Below are 23,612 nucleotides of genomic sequence, written 5' to 3' on the forward strand. Positions count from 1 at the left end.
CTCTCTGGAATGGCTTCATTCTCTTCCCTCACCCCAGCAGTGTCTGAGCCTCCGTTTGGACAGGTGCAAAATGGCCAGTTATGGTTGTGGTTGAACTTCCTGTCAGCCCCTTGGGCTTCCCTTCCTGTAAATTACATATGATGCCTTTCAGTTATCTTTAGGATAGTAAATTCTGGGTATGAATCCATTGTCAGTGTTAGATCATGCAACTGTCTCCCCCTTGTCTGTTGTCTAATGTGGTCTATGCTAGGAATTCTCAAAGTGTGGTCCCCGAACCAGCAGCATCAGCATCACCTGAGAGCTTGTGAGAAATGCACATTCTCTGGCCCTACCCCAGGTTCTGACTCATAAATTTTGGATGCTGGGCTAGCAACCTATTTTACCTCTACCAAGTGATTCTGATGCATGCCCAAGTTTGAGAACCACTAGCCTCTGCTACTTCTCAGCTTTAACAAATTATATGTATATATAATTTTAAAATATATTTCTATCTTATATGCATGATAACCTAAATATAGGTTGCTATTTATACATTTATTTTAGGATATATGGCTTTGTGGTAAGTCCTTTTCTTATTCTTTGTTTTCACTCCTTTCTTCTTGCTTTTTTTAGAAGACACAAACGCTGCCTGAAAGTCTTCTTCCCTCTCCTAGGTTGCAAAAGTCTTCTTTGATTTTATTATTATTATTATTATTATTATTATTTTGACTTGGGAGGTCTCACTCTGTCACCCAGGCTGGAATACAGTGGCATAATCATGGCTTCCTACAGCCTCAACCTCCTCAGTCTCCCAGACTACAGGCACACGCCACTACACCCAGCTAATTTTTCGATGTTTTGTAGAGACTAGGTCTTGTCATGTTGCCCAAGCTGGTCTGGAACTCCTGGGCTCGGACAATCCTCTTGCTCCAGTCTCCCAAAGTGTTGTGTTACAAGCATGAGCCACCATGCCCTGCCAATTTTGAAGTATTCTTACAGCTTTCCCTGGAAGTTCCCCAGGAGCCCATCTTCATATATGGTGTCAGGTAGGAATCTGAACTTAGTTTCCTTCATATTTTTGCCAGGCCCAGTGCTTTGATGAAACAGGGCGGATGCTCTACTGCTATGAAAGTCCATCTATGTGTCTGCCTGGGGGTCTGCTCCAAGTTGGCCCATCGGCGCTTGGGTTTGTTCCTCCGTTCACTCTACTTCTGTTTGTTACATTTCAATGCGTGTTGGTATCTGCTAGATCCCTCACTACCGCTCTAACCCCTTTTTGCTCTGTGGTTTCAAACTTGACAGTAATTTATAGTCCTTTCTTCCATATAAATTTTGAAATAAATTTGCTTAATTTCTCCAGAGAAATCCAACTAGATAGATTAGAATAAAAATGTACAGATTAAGTTAGAAAAAAATTGATATCCACTCTGTTAACTTGTTCTACTCAAGAGCATAGTATATTCATTAATTCTTCTATGATCTTAATGATGTTTAATTTTTTTTCCTTAAAAGTGTATATTTCTAGACATTTATAGCTTTAAACTTTTTTTTAAATTTGTAATTTGAAAAAATCTTAATTAAAGTCTTATAAGTTCCACTCATTGATTTATTCTGTGGGGGTCTTATGAGATAATTACCATACATGAAATAACTCATTCAACAAACGTGTATGAGCATCTGATGTATGCCATGCATTGATATAAATGCTGGAGATAGAGTAATACAGAAAAGGAAGTCCCTGTCCTCATGGAAGCTTCTATCTATTTAAGAAGAGGCAGAAAATAAATTGATCGCATCTGTCCTGTGAAAGAAAATTAAATAGAGTAAGAAAATTAATTAGAGTAAGAAAAACGAAGCGTGGTGGTGGGTAAGCCCTGGGAAATCCTCACTCAAACAAGTGACTTTTGAGCAGAAGCCAGAAGGAAGCGATGGAGGGGTGGAAGAGGGAGGAGGCAGGCCAAGACACTGAGGCAGGAGCATCTTTGCCTTATCCCACGAACAGCAGGGAGCCCGGTGTGAGCAGGGTTTGGGGATGGAGCAGAAAATGGCATCAGCCACGGTAGCAAAAATTTAGGTCACAGGATCTTGGCTAATACCTCGAAACGTGAGAGTCACTGGAGGTTTTGGACAGAGGAGGGGCAAGATCCAACCCAGGTTGATGTGTTGAGACTACACTGAGGGTGGAGGAGGCTACAGAAACAGGGAGACTAGTCAGAAGGCTGGTAAGAATCCAGGCAAGGCTAGGGTGGCTTGCCAAGACAGTGGCTATGAAGGAGGCAAGAAGTTGCTGAATTCTGGAGGTATGCCGGTGGTAGAAATGAATTTTGCTGATATGTTGGACAGGGCGTGGCAGAGAGAGGGGCCAGATGATGCAAAGGAATTTGGTCTGAACATCTTGAAGTGCATTCCTATGTCGAGATAGGACTGGCTGAAAGGAAGCAGAAAGACCTGGAGCTCCATGTAGCACTTTGGTTTTGAGGTGCCTTCTCTCGTCGAATAGCGCTGTTGAGTAGGCAGCTGGATGTGGGTCTGGAGTGGGAGGAGAAGGTTGGGTGAGGGAGGCTCTAGAGAGCCGTAGATGGTTGTTAAGGTGTTGCCAGCAGGTGAGATTTCCTAGGGAGTCATGCAGTGAGGGGGGATGAGGGTCAAAGACTGAGACTTAGGATTCTTCAATGTTTGGAAGTTGAGAAGATAGGGAGAAACAAGTAGTATGAGTGGGTAAGAGAAACAAGAGGCTGAGAGCCTTTCGGGAAGAGCATCGCTGGCTGTGCCAAATGCTGCTAACAGATTGACTGAAACCAGGGCTGACTTTAGGTTGGAGATAGCAGAGGTCATGACAGTGACCTTAATGAGAATATTTTTGGTGGAATTATGAGAACTTATTGAGTTCGAAAAAAGAATGAGGCATATTAAATGCTAACGCTGGAGAAAGTTGGATGAAGGAGATACAGAAATTATCTGCACTCGTTTTTCAACTCTTCTGTAAATCTAAAAGTAGCTCAGAATTTTTTTTTTTAAGTCTAAAAAAAAAGAATGGGAGGAGAGGAAACAGGGACAGACAGGGATCATAGAAACTCTTTCACGAGGATTTTCTGGAAGGAGCAGAGGAAACATGGAGCGGACGCTGGAGGGAGAGGAGAGGCCAAGGGAGGTGAAGGTGGGCCAGGTGGCAGCATGTTTGGCTGCCGATGTGGTGGCTGCAGCGGAGTGGGGAGCAGCTGAAGTGTTGCAGGAAGGGAGCGTTAGGGGAGGGAGGTCCATTCTCGGAGGTGAGAGAGGGGAGTCTTGGCATGGAGGAGACAGGGGGTAAATGGACCAGGAAAATACAGGACGTTTGACCGCTTGAGGCCTGAGGTCACGAGTTTAGGATGAGACCCGTTGGCACGGCAGTAGGTGTCTCCCTGGCTGCGTTCAGCTCCATGGGTGCAAGTACAGAGGGGATGGAAAGTTGGGTACGGCCAGGGCTAGATCTTGCCAGATAAGCTGGAAGCAGGGAGAGAGATGCAGGACACGAGGATCGTTTAAAGAGTGGGACGGGACGGGTGCAGTGGCTCAGCCTGTAATCCCGGCACTTTGGGAGGCCCAGGTAAGTGGATTGCCTGAGCCCGCAGGTTCGAGACCCGCCTGGGCAACTTGACAAGACCTCGTCTCTACAATAAGTAAAAAATTAGCCAGGTGTGGTAGCATGCACCTGTAGTTCCAGATACTTGGAAGGCTGAGGTGGAAGGATCACCGGCGCCCAGCAGGTTGACACTGGGGTGACCATGACCATGCCACTGCACTCCAGCCTGGGTGACAGAGTGAGGCTCCAACTCAGAAAAAAGGAGTGTGACCAATCGTGGCACAAAAGGAGGGTGAGGAAGATCTCCGTAGGGCAAGGATAGTGGAAAGACGCCAGGCTCAGGAAAGTGGTGTTTTGAATGAGTCAAATGATCACTGGAATGGAGGGTACTAGAAAAAGTAAGCTGGGAAGACAGGGGTTGCTTCCTAGAAAATGAGGTACTCTGAATTCATTTAGGAATGGACATGACAGTACCTAGATTTGGCCGGGGAGTGGATAATTGTGGTAGTCAAGAGAACAAGACGATTGACAGTGAGAGGGAAAAAGAACAGATGCAAGGCTGCTGGAAGATTCACCCGTGTGGATGTGGAAATTGCAAAGAAACAGGGCAGAGGAAGCGGTGAGGAAAACCGCTAGGCCAGCAGCAAGATCATGGGGAATGACGGCAGATGACCTTGGCAAGAGGAAGTAGCAGCAGTGTAGCCTAAGATGACACTCAAAGGGCAGTGCAGTAAAGGGGCAAGAAGCATCAGTGGTATGAGGAGAGAAAACAGCCATTGCTGAGACGTGAGCAGGGTGTAGTGTCCAGAGGGAGTGGTGGGGAGTGGGCTCCTGTTTCGGTAGGGATATTTCACAGAGTTGATATGCCTCCCTGGGGGACATCTCATAAGCATTCTGGGGCTTTTCTGATTGACATGATGTTTGAAGAGAGCTGCTGCCTTTTAACGGGCAGAGACTATAGAAGCTAAATGACGTACAGGATGCTAGTATGCCAGCTGTCCCTCCCCATGGAGAACTGCACTTGATTTGCCTGTCCTTCAGATGTCCCACTGGATGCTCACAGAGGTGAAAATGGTTTCTAGTTACTGAAGCCTAGAAGCTAGCTCATTTTACATATAAACACAAAGTATGTTTGCACGGTTTTAATGTGCACCAAATGCTAATGAATGTGACCTCCATTCTTTCATTCTCCTGTATTTTTTTTTTTTTTTTTTGGTGTGGAAATGGCTCTGATCTTATTTCTCAAATTCAGATTTATTTATAATAGATAGTGAGACATCTGATGACATCACATTTTCTAGGATGTCATGCCCACATGTTTCCTTAGAGAAATGCAAATTATTTCTTTCTTAAATGACAAGAGTGCACTGGCCCTTTAAAAATGCATATGCAAGTTACAATCTGACTTTTTTAAAATTGGAAATTATTATAGATTCATGGAAAGTTGCAAAAATGGCACAAAGGGATCCCATGTACCCTTTGCCCATTTCTCCCCGATGGTGACACCTTGTCTTGCTTGAGTACAGTATTGAATCAGAAACCTTAACTGGCATAGTGTCTGTGCATACTTCTATGTCATTTTGTCACGTGTATAGATTTGGGTTATCATCACCACAATCAAGATACAGAGCTGTTTTATCACTACAAGCATCTCTCTCATAAAATTTCTTCTAGTCACACCCTCCCCATTCTCCTGCCACCAATAATCTGTGCTTCATCCCCATAACCTTTGTCATGTCAAAAATGTTATATAAATGGAATCATATAGCATGTGAGACCATTTACACTTAAGGTAATTGTTCATATGTTAGGGCTTAAATCTGTTTTTTCTGTTACTTTCTATTTGTTCCCTCTGGTTCCCATCTGTATATTTTCTTTGCCTGCCTTTCTGTGGGTTATTGGAACATTTTTTAGAATTCCATTTTGATTTATCTATAGTACTTTCAAGTGTTCTCTCCTTGTATGGATTTCTTAGTGGTTGCTCTAGATCTTACATTCTATCTTGGTAAGTTATCAGTCTATAATACTGAGTGATCTATCACAGAAACAAAGAACTGAGTATCACACGTTCTCGCTCATAAGCAGACCTTGAAAAATTATCATAATACTATAGGTAAAGAATTGTCAGTAGTGGGAAACTGCTGGAGGGTGGGGGTGGGATTGGCAGTAGTGGGAATCTGCCAGTGGGGGGCACACTTCATCAACAAGGGTACCTGCATAATGAACATTCGTATACCTAACCCTGAATTGTATCCCACATCTTTAAAATAAAAATTTTGTTTTAAAAAGTTATCAGTCTACTGGTGTCAACACTTTACCAGTTTCCGAGTGAAATGTAGAAACATTACCCTCCTCTATTTAAAACACAGTTGTCTTAAATATGTCCTCTATGTACACTGGGAACCACAATGGCAATGTTGATACTATTTGCTTCAACAGCCAAACACAACTTAGGAAATTCAAGAAGAGTGGCAAAGTTGATTGCAGTTTCTGTATCTTTGCTTCTCCCTTCCTGATGTTCCGAGACTCCTTCTTTCATCATTTCCTTTCTGCTTACCCGTTCCTTTCCTTGAGCCATTCTTTGAGGGTAGATCTCCGGCAGCATAACCTGTTAGTTCCCTTTACCTGAGAATGTCTTGATTTCCCCTCATTTGGGCTGGCAGTTCTTTGCTTTTAACACTTGAAAACTATTGTGCCATCTTCTTCCAGCCTCCATGGCATCTGATGAAGATCTCACAACATTCAAATTGCTGTTCTTTCACAGGTTAGCTGTCGTTTCTATCTTATTGCTGTCAAGATTTTTCCTTATCTTTAGTTTTCAGAAATTTGACTATGATATGTCTCAGTGTGAATTTCTTTGGGTTTATCCCAGGTGGTGGGCTCAGCTGCTTGAATCTGTAGGGTTAAGTCTTTTGCTGAATTTGAGAAATTTCCAGCCATTATTTCTTTGACCTCTTTTTCGACCTTAGTCTCCTCCTTCTCTCCTTTGGACTCTCATAACCCAAATGTTAGATCTTTTGTTACAGACCCACTAGTCCCTGAGGCTGTGTACATTTCCTCCTCACTGTTGTTCAGACTGGGTAATCTTTATTGTTCTATCTTTACGTTCATTAATTCTTTATTTTCTCCTTTCTGATGTTAAGGCTATCCGCTGCATTTTAAAATTTCAGTTATTACAATCTTAAAGTTTTTACTGGGTTCTCTGTTATATCTTCTATTTCTTTGCTGAAATTCTATTTTTTCAACTAGTTTCAAGTATGTTCTTAATTGTTCATTAAAACATCTTTTACATGGCCGAGCTACAGTCAGATAATTCCAGCATTCATGTCATCTCAGTGTTGGCATCTGTTGACTCTATCTTGTCATTTAAACTGAGATTTTTCTGGTTCTGGGCATAATGAATAATTTTTGTTTGTATCCTGAACATTCTGGGCATTTTCTGAGACTCTGGTTTTATTTAAATCTGTTGCAGTTGGCTTCCTCTGACACCAGACGGGTGACAGAAAAGGAGGATGGCCTAGGTACTGCCAGGTGGGGATGGAAGTCCAGGCCCCGCCTCGACCTCCCTGAACGTCCTGTGGAGGCCCGGTGGGAGTCCAGTCTCCCCTCTAGGCTTCTGCTGATACCAACCTGCTGGAAAGGGGAGGGGCGCCTCATTACTGCATTACTGCTCCCCATGTGGCCTTCACTGACACTTTAGAAACCTCTGGGAAACTGCCGGGGGTGGGGGGGGTGGGATTGGCAGTTGAGGGAAACTGTCAGAGTTGCATAACGAACCTGAATTGTATACCTAACCCTGAATTGTACCCCACATCTTTAAAATAAAAAAACTTAAAATAAAAAAAGAAACTTCTAGAGGGTGAAAGTTCCAGTTTCCCACTGGGTCAACTCTGACATGAGCAGGGAAGGAGAAGGTGGTGGGGGTAGAAGTCAGGATTTCCATGTGGCTGCTACTGACACTGGAGGGTGGAAGTCCCAGCTCCCCATGTAGCCCTCTCCCAGGCCCCCAAGTGGGTGGAACGAAGAGGAGAGAGGGGAGGGGTGCCTCCCTAGAGCTAGGAAAGGGTGAAAGCCTGGGTTTCCTTATCTTTCCTAATCGGGGCAGACCACGGTTTTTTCCATGGGGTTTGACTGAGGAAGGGCAGTTAATCACCTTCGGGATTTTTGTCTTGCTAGGCTGCCCCTTTCCTGGCATTTTGGCTAGAGACGGGAGGTTGTTTTCTCTTTTTAGTCTATTCCCATTGGCAGTTCTGGGTTGCTGGATTCTGCAGCACCCATTCCAGGTTTGAGGAGGCAAAACAAACAACAAAGGCCCAGAGGACTCACTGCCGTGTCATTCCCATGGTGCCCATCCACCTGCCTTTCTCCTCTCCAGGGCTCAGACTCTTCTAGTGTTTATAGGCAATGTCCAGGGTTCCTAACTACACCTGGCAGGAGGAAGAGGGAGAAGTGCATCTACCCCAGGCTCATCTGGAATGGGAATTCGCTCATGTGTGAACTTTATTCCAGAATAATAATGAAGATGGTACTACTAAAAACAAAATATTGGTTGCAAAAGTTTGGGGTCATTCATTCTCAAGTAAGAAAGTGAAGGCAGCATTCAGAGACAAGATTCAGGGGTAAGTACTTTGCCAAGGCCAGACTGTGACCCGGTGGCACCACAGGAAGGTGAGGAAGCCGTGTGAGGTGGGAGCAGACTAGGATGTGCATGACCTGGATGGATGGGTGCCCAGGAGCTTCTGGATTCTTGGAGAGCCTTAACAGGCCTGTTGGGTGGGTTCCGAGGACCTTTGGGGCTGACGGTGGTGTTCAGCTGTGTGTTGGGATGGGTGGGAGAGAGCTGTGCCTTCTGTTATTCACATGCGGGCCTCAAAGCAGGCCGAGGGGTGCCCCTTGGTGGTCCCTCAACGGGGATTTTCATGCTGACTTAGGACATTGGGTGGGACCTCCAGGACTAGGTGAGCCCACCTGATTACAACGTATGGAATATGCTCTTGCATGTGGTCAGCCAATAGGGTACTTAGCATCTTCACATCTATATTTTTACAGTCCTTCTGCTGTCCTGTCCACCTGTGGTTTTGCACTCACCTGAAACCCAGAGGTGGGTGGGCAGGCAGAACGAGCTGGTATGGACTGTGGGGCTGGTGTTGCCCCGGCTTTGTTTCTGGGTGGGACACAGCATTCTCCCCAGGAGACTCTCAGAAGTGTCTCTCTATTTGAGTATTAAATCTCATTTTTGTTTCCTTTTCTATGCTTTCCAGCACTTTTCAATCTTTTAAAGTTTCTTTAATTCTGGAAAGTGTTGGTCATTGCTTCTTCAAACGTGTCCTCTCCATCACTCTCTCTCCTCTCCTGAGAGTCTAGGTCCTGACGTTGAGGCGTCCCCACCACGCCCCGTAATCTTCCCTAGTTTTCCATCACTGTCCCTTCCTCATGCCCTCTGAGCACATTCCTCCACCTCATCTTCCAGCTCATTAATTCTGTTTCCCCAGCCACTGAGGTCTTCATTGTTTCCATTATATTTCCGTTCCCAGCATTTTCTTAAGGGCCTTCTGTGAACCACATGTTCCCGCTCCAGGACACCGAGCCCTCCCACCTGCTTCCAGACCTCCACCCTGATGCCATCACTTGCCTGGTGCAGCTGCCGCAGGAGGCCTGCATGTCTCACTGGGCTTCACTTGTCTTTTATTTCCCTTGGAATCCTTTACCTCTGGGGACAGCAGCTAGCCCAGGTACTAGCTTGTGCTATTTCTTATGTCACCATCCTGCAACTGGGTTCTCAGGCTCACCGATACCCTGTGTTCTGCTCTGGCCCTTAGGACACCCCCCTGTTCCCCTGGTGCAGCATTTTCCCCCAAGCTCTGCTCCCTAGGCTGTGATCTCTGACTCCAGGGGTGGAGGGCACTGGGAAGAAGTCGCTTGCATCCCACCCCAAGGGGTCCTGGCTCTGGGGAGGGCAGAGGCTCTGCTGTTTTCCTGGTGCTTCAGCAGGGGCCTTCCTGGAGTTCTGGGGGAGATGGGGTGTGCCCAGGGCTTTACCACTTGCAACTCTGTAAGAAGTCTCCTCATGACATCCTTAGCAGGAAGTGAGATCATCAAGAGAAATCAATGAGAAAAAAGTCAGCCTGTGCGTGGCACTGGCAGGTTGCCGCTGAGTGGCATGAAGATGGAGGACTGATTGGACACACCAAAGGCCTGTTCAGGACTGTCCAGGACTGTCTGGCCTCAGATGCCGGCCCTGTGGCATATGTGCAGTTCAAGCAGGGGCTTGTGGATGCCCCAGAGAAGACAATGCCACCCTCTGCACAACAGTCATCTTAAAACCAAAACCTAACTTGAAGTCAAGGGCACGTGTGGGGGGCAGCGGAGCCAGGCCTGGAGCTTGGGCCAGCTTCCTCTGACCTTCCCACAGCCTCTCCCTGATTGTTGACTTATTTATTTTTATTTTTAATGGACAGGCCATAAAAAATAATCGGTGCTTTGATATATGTGGAACGATTAAAGCACGCTAATTAACAGCCATTGCCTCACATGCTTATCATTTTTATGGTGAGAATATTGGAAATTAACTCTCTTAACAATTTTGACATCTGCAATACATTATTATCACCCTTTGCCTGTTTCCTCACCTGTGGATGGAAAGGGTGGTGCTAATTTTAGCAGTACTTGTGTACCAGGTGGAAGGGGCCCATGGGTGGGTACCTGTAAAAGGATTGCATTTTCCCCCTCCCCCAAGCTCTCCGACTCCTTGCTAGTCACAGGAGTTCTACAGAGCCTAGATGGTTCTGCTGTGTGCTGGCATCAAGTGTGTATTAGGACCCATCCTGTCCTCAGAGAGCCCTGTCACCTGGACTAGAGTGACCCATGTGCAGACAAGAAAACAGCATGGTAGGACAAGTGTGTAAAGTCATGCAGCAGTGCAGAGCCTGGAGTCAGCCCCAGCCTGTCCCCAGGGTCCACACCCGGATTCCTCTCAGGTGACCCCACTGTTCCTTCTGCAGGTAAGGAAAGTGGGGCACCACGTAGATGCTGGTCAGGTGCATCGCCTGCCCTGGGGGCTGCTCCAAGGCTGTGCTGCTTGTAAGCAGGGTGCTTGAGAGAAGGAGAGCTGGGGTGTGGCCCACCTGGGGGTGCATCCAGATTGGGCCTCTCGGGCAACAGTCACAAGGAACCCACTGGGTGCAGTGGCTAAGCCTGTGGGGAAGGTCTGGCCTCCCTGGCCCCCAAGTCACAGCGAACTTCTGATGATTCCCATCTACAAGGATGAGACCCAACGGGGCCTGTGTCTGCCATCAGAGCTCCCCAAAATCCTACCTACCAGCCCCACCAGCCCAGAGTAGTTAGGTAATAAGAATCTTCGCTGGGACTGGGGACTAAGCCCTTGGGGAGAGCAGTCCACATCCATCCGTGGGTCCCAGGCTGACCAGCCCCTCACGCAGATGTGGCCACATAGTCCCCAGGGTGCTGACTGGGGGAGGTGCAGGCACAGCTGCTCTTAGCTCCTGGTGGGACCCCGCTCAGGGCCTCAGGGCCCAGAGGACTTGGCACGGCCACCATCAGTCACCTTGCACCTGTCCAGGCAGGTGGGCTCCCAAAGGACCACCCCAGTAGGTAAGCAGCAGGTGGGCCTCACAGTCCTGCCAGCACTCCAACCTGTGGGGCTGGCTACTAGGTAGGCTGAGTCCTGTCTGGCTGCTGCTCAGCAGGGGACACTAGCTCACCATCGTTCTAATTGACCCCTGCCCTCGAGGAAGTCCTGGACACCTCCGTGGTGGCCAGCAGCACGAGGGTCTCTGGGGCAGGGTGCTCCTGCCTGCCTTCTTGCATCCCCCTCAGCCAGGTGCACCCATGGCCTCCCCGTTCCACGGGTCCCTGAGCCCGTGTAGCCCTGCCACCTGTCGGCTTCTTTTGGGCAGATAACAGCAGCTGCCAATGGTCTACAGTGAGTGCCCACCCAGTCAGCATCCCACAGCCTCATCACCGGGATGCCCCGACAACAAGTTGTAGATGATGAGATTCTCCCTTGTGTCCTGGAGCTTAGCACACAAATATTCTCCAGCAAAACTGCTCCAAAGACAGTTCACAGGCCTGCTGGGGAGCTACACAGAGTCTCTGCAGTGCTCGGGCCTTCTCCAGGGTCTGCCCAGGCATACACCAGTGTTCCAGCACACCACAGCCAGCATCCAACACCCTCAACTTCCTGCCAGGGGCTGGACGGAGGACAGCATAGGGCCACCACGTTCACCAACTGCAGACCTGGACCAGCAGTGATTTCTCCGGGAGAACACACTTTCAGCATCTGCTATGCAGATTAACAAGCCACCAATCCCACCACGGAAAACGCATTTCTAGCCCTCATCAAGCCAAGTCTCTGGGGTTGACAGGGATGCAGGTGGATGAGGCACCAATGGCAGCGCCTTTGCATCACACCTTTCCTTATGAGACAGTGGCGGCAGGCCAGAGCCTGAATTCCTAAGCAGGCCAAGTGCTGCTGGGGCGTTACGCAAAGCAGCCCACAGGCACACAGCATCATTGCCAAAATGTCACAGACCTTCAGTTGCAGGCATTCTAGTTCGTCCTGGCCTGGCCCTCACAGAGCCCAGCTTCCTGACCTCCAGCCCTGAGCATGACACCCAGGCCCCACTCCCGCCTGTGTTCTCCACCTGCTGTCCAACTCACACTGGCCACCAGAGCCACAGAAACTGCAGTCCTCTTCCCGCACCCTGCTCGCCCGCCTCTGTTCCTCATTCCTGCCTGCCCAGCAGAGGCTGAAGGCACTGCGGTCGACTGCTTCTGTGGGACACACAGGGTGGACGTCCCCTTCCCGCCACACATACACCCAGCAGGAGCTTAAGCTCCAGCCCCACCTCACCTTCTGTCACGTCTTCTCCTCTCTGCTCATGCCCCTCATGTGGGCACAAGGTCAATTGGGTTGGTGCCCACTCTCAAAGCTTCCAGAGCTGCAGGAAGATGGGCATGGAGGCAGGAGGCCACAGGGGTGTATAGGAAGCCTGGTGGGGTACAGCTGCAGGCTGCCCCAAAGTGTGGCTGGGAATGAGGGGCTTCCCCGAGGTGACAGTTAGGCTTGTCCTGCAGGGCAAATAGAATTTCAGGTGCTTGGCTGAGTGATCTGAAGGCATCTAGCTGCTTGGTGACTCAGCGTCCTCACCTGTCAAGTGGCAATGCCAGTAATACCTGCTTCCTAGAGCTGTGATGCCAACGGAAGGTATGATAAGGCTCAGCACTTGGCATGTAGGTAAGTGCTAAGTACACATCAGCTGCTGTTATTATCATCATCATAAGGGAAAGGCCTGACTCAGAGGTCAGCTCTGTCTCCTTCCGCAGTGGCCAAGACCTGAATCTCTTTATGCTTCCATTACTTCATCTGGAAAATGGAGCTACTAATGCCACTCATACCACAGAGTTGTAGCAAGGATTACATTCGCGAACATGGGTGCAGTCGTTTGCTCCTGCAAAGTGAGCGTGGGCACATTAGCTGCCTGTGAGCCGGGCTCAGGAGCACTCGAGCTGGGCCTGGTTGGCCAGGCAGAGCCTCAATGGAGCTTGAGCAGGGGAAGGTCATCATTAGAAATGTTTTACACGATGCCTCTTGAGAAAGAAAAAGGACGACCTCTGCCATCCAGAAGCTGGCAGGGCACTCACAGCTGGGCCACACTGTTCTATTAGACATGAGTAATTGCACAGAAAACCAGCATCAGCCAACGTCACGCTGAGACCATGAAGACCCGAGACAAAGCAAGGCTGCTTCATTACATGTCTCAGCCTGGACAACACAGGGTCCCTGTGGCACTCACTCACAAGACACGACCCCCTCCAGCCAAAGTGAGCGACTGCCACTCCTCTACCCGACAGATTGTCTGCGTGCTAGTTTCTCCTCCCCGGAGATGAGATTTATCCAGAAACTCGGTCGTGGCATTACCCTGCTTTCTGTCAATAACCAATCCAGAGTGAACCTGCTTTCTTGGACCCTCCCTCAAGTCACCCACACCCTCCTCTGGGCTCTATACTGCAGTGGGCCTGCCCTATCCTCCAGTCCAGCACCCTCAGGCGGGCGTGCCTGCCCTCAGGGGACACCCTCGGCCTCCTCCGTTATGCGGCATTTCCATGTGGCAATCCCCTCAAGGCATTGTAAAACAAGAGAATTTAATCCAGAGAACAGGCTACTCAGATGATAAACCTGTTTGGAGGCCAGCAATAGCAGGAGGTCACCATTGCCCTCAGGGCTGAAGACTCGGTAGAAGGAGGCAATGCTGGCAGAACCCAGATACGAGGGCATGGGAAGAGAGCTGGACCACAGCAGGGGCTGCCCAGGGGAGCTGGAGCCCAGGAGGCAGAGAAGGGGAGAAATGCTTTGGCTCTGCGGGCTTCTCACCCTGTGATCCCTCACCAGTGCCTCCCCTGCCTGAATCTGCCTGGAGGCCACTTGGCAAGGGAGCCTGAATGGTGTAGCTCTTGATGCAGAGCCAGCAGGAGAAGGACAACAGGAGCAGCCAGGGGGAGGACCAGCCCCCAGGCCCGGGTGAAGTTTGTTCACGCGCCTCTGCCCCTGCCCCTGCCCCTCAAGTTGGCGCCCCTCAACCCTTGAGCTGTGTGGGCATCTCATGGGTGGGCAGAGGAAACCCAAGCCTGGTGGTGGAGTTAGGGGAGACAGCTTCCCCAGCCTGGCCGGCTGACGTGTCCAAGAGAGCAGCTTCCATGGAGAAAGGGTGGCTTGTCCGTAGACTGTTCCGGTGGAAGCAGGCTGGGCTTCAAGCCCCAGCACAGTGATGGAGTATGAGTGGGAAACTGAGTCAGAAGCCTACGACGAAGGGAGAGGAGGAGAGGGTGCTCCTGGCTTTTATAGGGCTGGGAAAGACATAGAAACTTCATTTCTGACCTCTGCCCCATACAATGGGCAGAACTAAAACCCCATGTTTCAACTTAGGGCCACCAGAAGTGGAAGTTGCCAAGTCCAGATGTTCCAGGCCAGCCTCCAGAGCTCAGGTTGGGCCACAGTCGGTGCCAGACTCACCATGTCCTTGTGACATCTTAGAGAGAGCCAAGGGCTGGGACAGTTCACCAAGAATCCAACACCTGCCGATCTTTCTCTTTGGCAAGACCAGGCTTGAGACTGACACCTGCAGCCAGCCAGAATGTAATCATATTGCTGTTTTCACTAGACCTAGTTGTATATTCTACATACGGCAAGTGAGGTTGAATTCCCATTTATGTCAGTGATTATCCTTCATATGTAGTGCATCTTTGGAAAGACACTCATGGAATAACAAAAGCTTATTTTAAATAAAATAAATGAAAGTCCAAAAATGTGGAAAACCCCTAAGGTTGGCATAGAGATGTCTGGAGTTTAGAAGTGAGTTAATACCCAATACCCCCCAGGAGAGGAAAGTCTGTGAGCCTGCAGGGATGAGAGAGGAGGGGAGGGGTTGGCCCTGGTGGAGGGAGGGGCAGGCAGGAGCGCTGCTGGGAGTCCCCTTACCTGCTGTCACCATTTCTGAGGTGGCTGGGCACTCACATGTGACACGTGTCCACTGTCCTCTTCCCCCAGTTGGAGCACACGGCTTGCCACTCCTGGACCCTCAGAAACACCAGCCTCTTGTGTTCCTTGGGGCAAGTGGCTCTGGGGAGTGGCTATCGACCTCCCAAGGGCCTCTCTGGACTCCAACTTGAACGTGGAGTTTGAACCAGAGAGTCCTAAAGACACTCTCCAGATTCAGTGGCCAGATTCAGCAATGCCGCTGCAGTGGACAGAACCACACGGCATCTGCAAGGACATCCCTTCATAACTCTGGCGCCCTCACATCCCACCGAGAATGGTAAAGATACGTTTTGGGTGTGTGCGGAGCATGGCCAGGGGCCCCTGGTCAGTGAGGACTGTTCATCCTCAGACGCAGCACAGGCAGGGTTTTCACAATCCTGTATGTCCACAGAGTGGACTGAGAGCCTCCCCAGGGTGCAGAGAGTATGGTGGGCTTTGTGTGTGGTGGTGGGTGATGGGGTTAGTGGTGTCTAAGCAGGGCGGTGAGGCAGAGCAAGAGGATGATTTGGGGCTCAAAGGTTAAGCTCTGGGCTAACTCTCTGGAGGGCCCTGAGTCGTGGCCAAGCAAAAGCTGCATTACAGTTCCATTCTGATGCCTGAGGGCTGAGCCACAGGAAGTTGATCCCTCACCAAAGACGGAAGTTCTAGGAGTTCTTCCCCCTGCCCAATAGGTGATGAGATATACAGCACCTGATGGATCTGTGGGATAAATCTAGAAAGAAGTATGTATTGGGGGAAAATAGATGGGTGTATCATAAAGCAAAAAGGGAAACAGAAAGAAGTAAGAAAAACCGCAGCAGAACAACTCTTTGGAAACAAAATGAAAGGGAAAACGCAAGGGCAAAAATTTGTGAACACAGACTAACAAAATAATAAAGAGTTTTTAAAAATGCTATTTCTTTTGGAAAAAAACTAGATAGACAAAACATTGGGAAGATTGATTCCAATTAAGAAAGATGAGAGAATTGGCCAGGCTTGGTGGCTCAGCCTGTAATCCCAGCACTTTGGAAGGCCAAGGCGAGTGAATTCCCTGAGCCCGTGGGTTCAAGACGGACAACTTGGTGAGATCTCGCCTCTACAATAAATCAAAAATTAGCCGGGCGTGGTAGCGTGAACATGTTGATGTGTGTCTGTAGTTCCAACTACTTAGAAGGCTGAGGCAGATGGATCGCTGGAGCCCAGCAGGTCAACACTGGAGTGGCTGTGAGCGTGCCACTGCACTCCAGCCTGGGCGATGGAGTGAGACTCCAACTCAAAAAAAAAAAGATGTAGATTAAAAAAAAATAGAGAACCACAAAAGAAATGTATGAACTACTAATATACAAATAAATTGGATAAAATGATGACTCCCTTACTGCTCCTAAAAAGGCCTAGGCACAGTTTCATAGTGAGTTTTCAAACTTTCTCATAAACATACTCCAGAAGACTTTTTTAAAAAGAGGAAAAACTGTGAAATTTAGTTTTTTAATTCAAAACTGGTAGGGTTAACATAGAAAACATACCTAGATTCTTTTTCCCTTATGTAAAATATCCTGTACAACATATCAACAAACCAAGTGTAAAATGCATTACAAAATAAAAAAATATGGTCAGATTTAGTTTATTCCAACAATTACAAGGATGAGTCAACATAATTCACTACATTATTGATTACAGAAGATAACAAAATGATTAATACAAAATGACAGTAGATACAGGAATATACTTTGATAAATTACAACACTGTGATTTTTAAAATCTCAGAAAAATATGAACACAAGGAATAATGTTGAACTTGATCAAGCCTTTCCATACAACACACATCTCTCTAAGTAACTAAAAGATCAGGAAGCCAAATATTATAGTTAAGGGTACAAAAGGTTTAAACCACACAATGAACAAACTTGATGAAACAGACATATGTAGAACTCTGCAATGAACATGCATACTTGAGAATAAATTTATAAAATGTACTGAGTTATACTGTCGATACATTTAAAAGAACTGGTTTTATACTGCAGCCTCAAGCTAATGGGATCCAGTTACAATCAATAATTTAAAAATGAGCATAGTGAACATGTTGATGCGAGTGTCCATAATCCTTTGAAATTTTCTCCGGTTCTGACAGTTTTCCAAAATGTGTAAATCTTCCTTCTGACTTAGAAGCCTACCAGGAGGGGGAAAAAAGTAGAATGATACTTTAAGAGAAACCTGCTGGCCTAGGAAAAGAGTCAGCAAAGTCTCTTTTTAAAAAGAAGGTACAATGGAGATGTCTGTAGACTTGCACACATTGAAAGAATTCCTGATGATTCAAAGAAACACTGGGGAAGTTCTTCAGGCTGAAAGAAAATGATTCCAGGTGGAGGAATGGAAATTTGAAAAGGAGAGAAGTGGCCTGGAAAAGGAAATGAGTAAATGTGACAATAATGACTTTGTAAGGCAAAAAACGATATTATCTTGGGAGGTTTCCAACATAAGTAAGACGTTGCAACAACAGAACATAAGGCAGAAATAGAGAATGAAATTAAAACTCTGGGAAGACTTATGTGTGACTTGGATAAGTGGAAAAAATACAAATACAAAGTAGGCTCTAACCAATCAAGGGGACACATTTTAATCTCTAAAGTAACCACCAAAAGGATAATACACCAATGTGTAACTAAATGGTAATAGAAGAGGTATAATGAAATAATGTTAAAAAATATTTAACATTATTGTTGGGAAGCACTGGTGGAAAGATCACTTGAGGTCAGGAATTCAAGACCAGCCTGGGCAACAGAACAAGACCTTGTCTCTGCAAAAAGTAAAAAAAAAAAAAAAAACAAGAGCCAGGCATGGTGGTGTGCTCCTGTAGTCCCAACTACTAGGGAGGCTGAAGGAGGATTGCTTGAGCCAAAGAGACTGAGGCTGCAGTGAGGTATGATCACACTACTGCACCCCAGCCTGGGAGACAGAATGAGATTCACCTCTTAAAAACAAAACAACTTTGAATATTATGAAAGACAACAAAGAGCAGAGGGAACCAAAAAAAAAAAAAAAAGTAGTGAAATGGTGAATTTAGATCCATGACAGCAGTAATCACATTAAACACAAATGGAGTCAACAATCCAATTGAAAGAGACTGTCAGGCTGGATTTAAAAAACAAAACCACCTATCTGCTGTTTACAGGACATGTGAATATAAGAACACAAAGTGATGGAAAGCAAAGCAAACATTAACCAAAAGAAGAATAGTGTGAATACATTATTGTCAAACAAAACAGGCTTCAATACAAGAATAATGAGAAGATGTCAAGTGAGACATTTTATAAGGATAAAAGGACAAATCATCCAGAAGCTATAACAATTTTAAATTTTAAATTCGTATATACCTAATAACATAACTTTTAAATTATAAAGCAAAAATGAACAGAACTAAAAAAAGAAGTAGAATAATTCATAAACGTAGCTGGAGATTTTAACTCTCAATAACTGATGAAACAAAACGACATGAAAAAGCAATAATAATACAGACTAGACTACCTGAACAAAATGATTATCCAACTTGACCTAAATGATATATATAAAATATTATACCCCAAACTGTAAGTAGAAAACTTACAAGAAAATGTACTAAAATAAATCAAAGGCTATGCCAAAATCCAAGTGTCAACACGTTTCAAAAATTAGTTTTTAATGGATCATAGACCTAAAATGAAAGGTAGCACAATACAAGAAAAAATATAAGACTATTTCATGGCTTGGGATTGGCAAAGTTATTAAACAGGGCTTTCAAAGCACCAGCTGAAAGAAGAAACAGTGATAAATTGGATTTTCATAAAATTAAGAACTTTTGTTGATCAACAGACACCCTTTAAAAAACAAAAAGAAAACCACAAAACAGATGTCAGCAACACTTGTATCCGACAAAACACATGTAGAATAAAAAACTTTTTATAAACTTACACACACACTTCACAACCAACCCAAGCGAAAAAGTAAGGAAACATCTGACACAGTCCCTTAACAAAATAGGATGTGCAAACGGCCATATGATCTATTCCAGTTGGAAAAAAAGCTATCAAATACTGTATACTGTTGGGGCAACTGGGAACATTTGAATAGGTCCTGAATATCAGGCATTAGGGGGTTATGAGTCTGTTAGGTGAGATGATGATAAATGGTAATGGAGGAGACTGCCCTTAATTTTAGAGGTATGTGAGAAAGTGTCAGACATCTGTAATTTACTTTGGTATGATTAACAGACTGACAGATAGATGATAGAGACGGATGGAGAGGTGATCCATGTGTGTCGTACCATTTGAGTGTATTTGTGTGTGTGAATAGTTGCTGAGAAATAAAACAAATATTGCAAAATATTAACAATTGTATGTTAAACCCTATATGCATATATGCACTGGGTTCTTCCTGCATATATACAATAAAGTTTAATTGATAAGTTAGGCACAGTAAGAGATTAACAACAATAGCTACTAAACCAGAACAACTGTTAACTGCATGCTGTAATAAAGTTACATGAATGTGCTTGCGCGTATGCTCTCTCTCTCTCTCCCAACATTTTATTGTATTGTAGATCTGAGCAACCTCAGCATGCAATTTTTTTCTTTCCTCACTAAGTAGAGAACTTCCACCTTCTCACTTAATGGAAGTACTTTACAGCTTCTCCCTGGCATCTCCGAATTGCCAGCATCACTGTTCGTGTGCTTTGGGGCCATTATTAGGTAAAATCAGGGTTCCTTGAACACAAGCACTGCAACACCATCACAGTAGATCTGGCAACCAGAATTGTTACTAAGTGACTAACAGGTAATGAAGATAGCTTGGGCATGATGGACAAAGGGAGACATACCCAGGGCAGGACAGAGCCAGACAGTGTGAGACTGCAACACAATACTCAGAATGGTATCCAACTTAAAGCTTGTAAAGTGCTTATTTCTCGGCCAGGTGAAGCGACTCACACCTGTAATACCAGGCGAGAGGACTGCTTGAGACCAGGAGCTCGAGACTAGCCTACACAACATGTCAAGAGCTTATCTCCATTAAAAAAAAAAAATAGCTGGGTGTGGTGGCATGCACCTATAGTCCCAGCTGTCCAGGAGGCTGAGGTGGAAGGATCACCTGAGCCTGAGAGGTTAAGGCTGCAGTGAGCTGTGATTGTGCCACTACACTCAAGCCTGGGTGACAGAGTGAGACCTGACTCAAAAATAAATAAATTTATTTATTTATGCCAGGTGCGCACCTATCATCAATAGTCTCCTAGGTTTGTTCAGTCTTTTGCAATCAGTGTAAGAAGAAAAAGTTGCTTATTTCTGGAATTTTCCATTCAATATTTTCAGACTGAAGTTGACCATGGGTAACTGAAACCTCAGAAAGCAAAATTGTGGATAAGGGAATATTTTTATTTTTTATTTTTTATGTTATTTTATTTGGGGTTGGAGTCTCACTCTGTCGCTCAGGCTGGATGCAGTGGCATGCTCACGGCCACTCCAGCATCAACCTGCTGGGCTCTGGCAATCCTTCTGCCTTGGCCTTCCAAGTAGCCAGAACTACAGGTGAGCGCTACCACGCCCGGCTAATTTATTTTTATACTTTATATAGAACATATTCTCTTATTTTTTTCTTTTTACTGTATTTCTCAATAAAGCTGAGAAGAAAATGGAAAAGCAGAGAGAGAAGGAGAGGGAGCCCTCCACATACACAGTAAGGGGGGATTCGTTATCATCCTTTCCTTCTCTCCAGGCAGCTCTCTGTACATCCTGCCCAGTTGGCAGGTGGCCCTGGGGCTTGCAGTGCTTTGTTGGGCATGGGAGCTAGACCTGTGGTGGGCTGCAATGGCACCAAGGAACCACCCTTGGTTGGGGCTGGTCCTGGAGCACTGCAGCAGGCAATGGCCAAGCACTACAACCTGGGGCCACCCACTTTCCACGGCCTCTTGGGGCCAGCCAGGTGCGCACCTATCATCAATAGTCTCCTAGGTTTGTTCAGTCTTTTGCAATCAGTGTAAGAAGAAAAAGACATCTGGCACAAAGCTTTGCTGTCCCATCCAAGAGCACGGAGTCGGTAGGAAGCCTCAGGCAGTGTAAAAGGCACATGCAGAAACAGAATCATCTTAGAGAACACCACTCTAGAGAAAACTCAGAGCCCAGGAGAAAACCACAAAGAGCTGAGGGGGTGGGCTCCACACCTGAAGAAGAAATCAGTTCCCCAGTGGAAATCTGGAGAAGACCTCCCTCTCCCTCCACAGGTCTTCCCAGCTGCTCAGCTCTCTCAGCTGAGGGTCTCTGTGGCCTGTGGCTCCTGCCCCTCCCACCCCTCTGGAGCTTACAAGGATGCCCCATCATAGGTGGGATTTCCCAGTCATCTTCACATTCTGGAGCCAGAAGGAGGTTTCTTCAAGGTTCACTGATCTAACAGATAAATTATTTCAAACTCCAAAACTAAACCAAGAAACCTGGCAATCTGGTTCCCTTCAAAATGTATTTTTAATGACCTCTCCTTCACAATCAGCATAAGGTCTGGTACATGCATAGAAGGATAAGTACTGCCAAAGAGATTCAAGTTTTGTTCAAAGTGGTTGGTACGTGCATTATCGGGAGATAAATATTGTAAGTGAATGACTTCCATATTAATGTCCCATCTATATTACATCAACATTGTTTTAATGTTCAATAGTAGTCCCTTATAATGGCAATAGTAATTGGAATATTATAGAGAGAAATTCTGAGATATTTTAAACTTCAAAGATGATTTGGGGTGGGGGGAGGTCAGACTGTAAGAAGACAAATAGAAAATTTACTTGATTTTGCCCTTAAGAGTGATTGTTTAAAAACACAAAAATAAGAATATCACATATCATAACTGTAGGATATATTTAAAGTGATATACTTAGAGGGAATTCTATAGAATTAAGAATTTGTAACAGAAAAGAATCAAGGCTAAAAATGAATTGAACACCATCTTCAAGAAGTTACAAAACTAACAATAAGCTCAAGATAAATAATAAAGACATGAAAAGACATTTCAAAAGACACAAGAGAATCAATGGGTCAAAAGTAGTCTAATAAAACAGACAAATTCATGGTAAAATTTTATTTTCCTTAATATATATATTAGGAAAGAAAAGTAGGGGTACAGCCATTATGAAAAATAGCATGGACATTCCTAAAGAATTTAAAAATAAAGTACCATATGACCCAGCAATGCCTCTTTTAGGTATATAACCAAAGGAGATGAAATCAGCACCTCATAAAGATACTGCTCACTGCAGCAATACTCAAAATATCCAAGATATGGAAACAACCCAAAGTCCTGTTAAAGGACAAACGGACAAAGAAAATGTTTTGTGTGTGCATAGAATATTGTATATACACACACTGGAAGATGATTCAGCCTCAAAGAAGGAGGTCCTGCCATTTGCCACTGCATAGATAGACCTGGAGGATATGATAAGTGAAATAATCCAGACACAGAAAGATAAATAAAGTATATCTCATTTATGCATGGAATGTTTTTTAAAAAGGGTTCAAACACAGAGACAGGGGCAGATCAGTGGTTGTCATGGGGGACAGGAAATGGGAGGTATAGGTCAAAGCGTATAGCACAGCAGATGTGTCAGATGAAAAGTCTCCAGGTCTAACGGATACCAGGAGGACTAAAGTGGATAAAATTGTATTGTATCACAGATTTTGACAAATAAGATTTTAGCTCCTCTTGTCACAAAAAAGTAACTACATGCAATGATAAACATCTCAGCCTATTTCACTACTGTAACTATTTTACTGTCTATATGTATTCTAAAAGATCACATTGCAAACCTCAAACATACACAACAAAATTACTTTTAGGTAGGATATTGCAGACAAAAAGTAGGAAATATGAAAAATGTAATGCTAATAAATTTGAAAACATAAGCAAAATGTACTATACATATATACAGATAAGTCTGTCTTAAAATATACCAGAGAATGAAAAATAAGAAAATATGATCTATAGTATAATATTCTTTATTTAAACTTTTAAAAAACTCGTGCATCACCTATTCTATTAGAATGTGTGTATTACCCCGTCAATTACAGAAGGTAGTGATGGGTAAGGAGTTAGAACGTCGCACGCTGCAAAGGCCCTGGGTGCGTGTGCTCTGAACAGAGCAGTCAGCCTTACTCTGTGTACATTAGAGTAAAAAGGTTTTGGAACCCTCCAGGCAGAGCCCACAGTTAAGTGCCCGCTGGATTCCATGGATCCCAAAGTACCTGAGTGGACGGCTACCTAGAGGACACTTCAGTGCTGAAAGAGACAGCAATGGACCTTGAGGGGTGACTGAGGCAACTGGGTTCTGGTTGCGGGTCTTTGCTGAGGCCTTGGCACAACATTGTATACACTAATAAAGAGCAAAGATAAAATCTGTATAACACATTTATTTAATTTAAAAACGCAAGCATCCAAAGCTCATCTTACGGTGATACGCATGTGTATTGTGTATTTGGGGAACTATAGCAAACCTGCTAGAGTACTGGCCAAGGACAAGTGCTGGGGGCA

Source organism: Carlito syrichta, unplaced genomic scaffold (assembly GCF_000164805.1).
Source record: "Carlito syrichta isolate Samal-C Ts95f unplaced genomic scaffold, Tarsius_syrichta-2.0.1 Scaffold307349, whole genome shotgun sequence".
Classification (NCBI taxonomy): domain Eukaryota; kingdom Metazoa; phylum Chordata; class Mammalia; order Primates; family Tarsiidae; genus Carlito; species Carlito syrichta.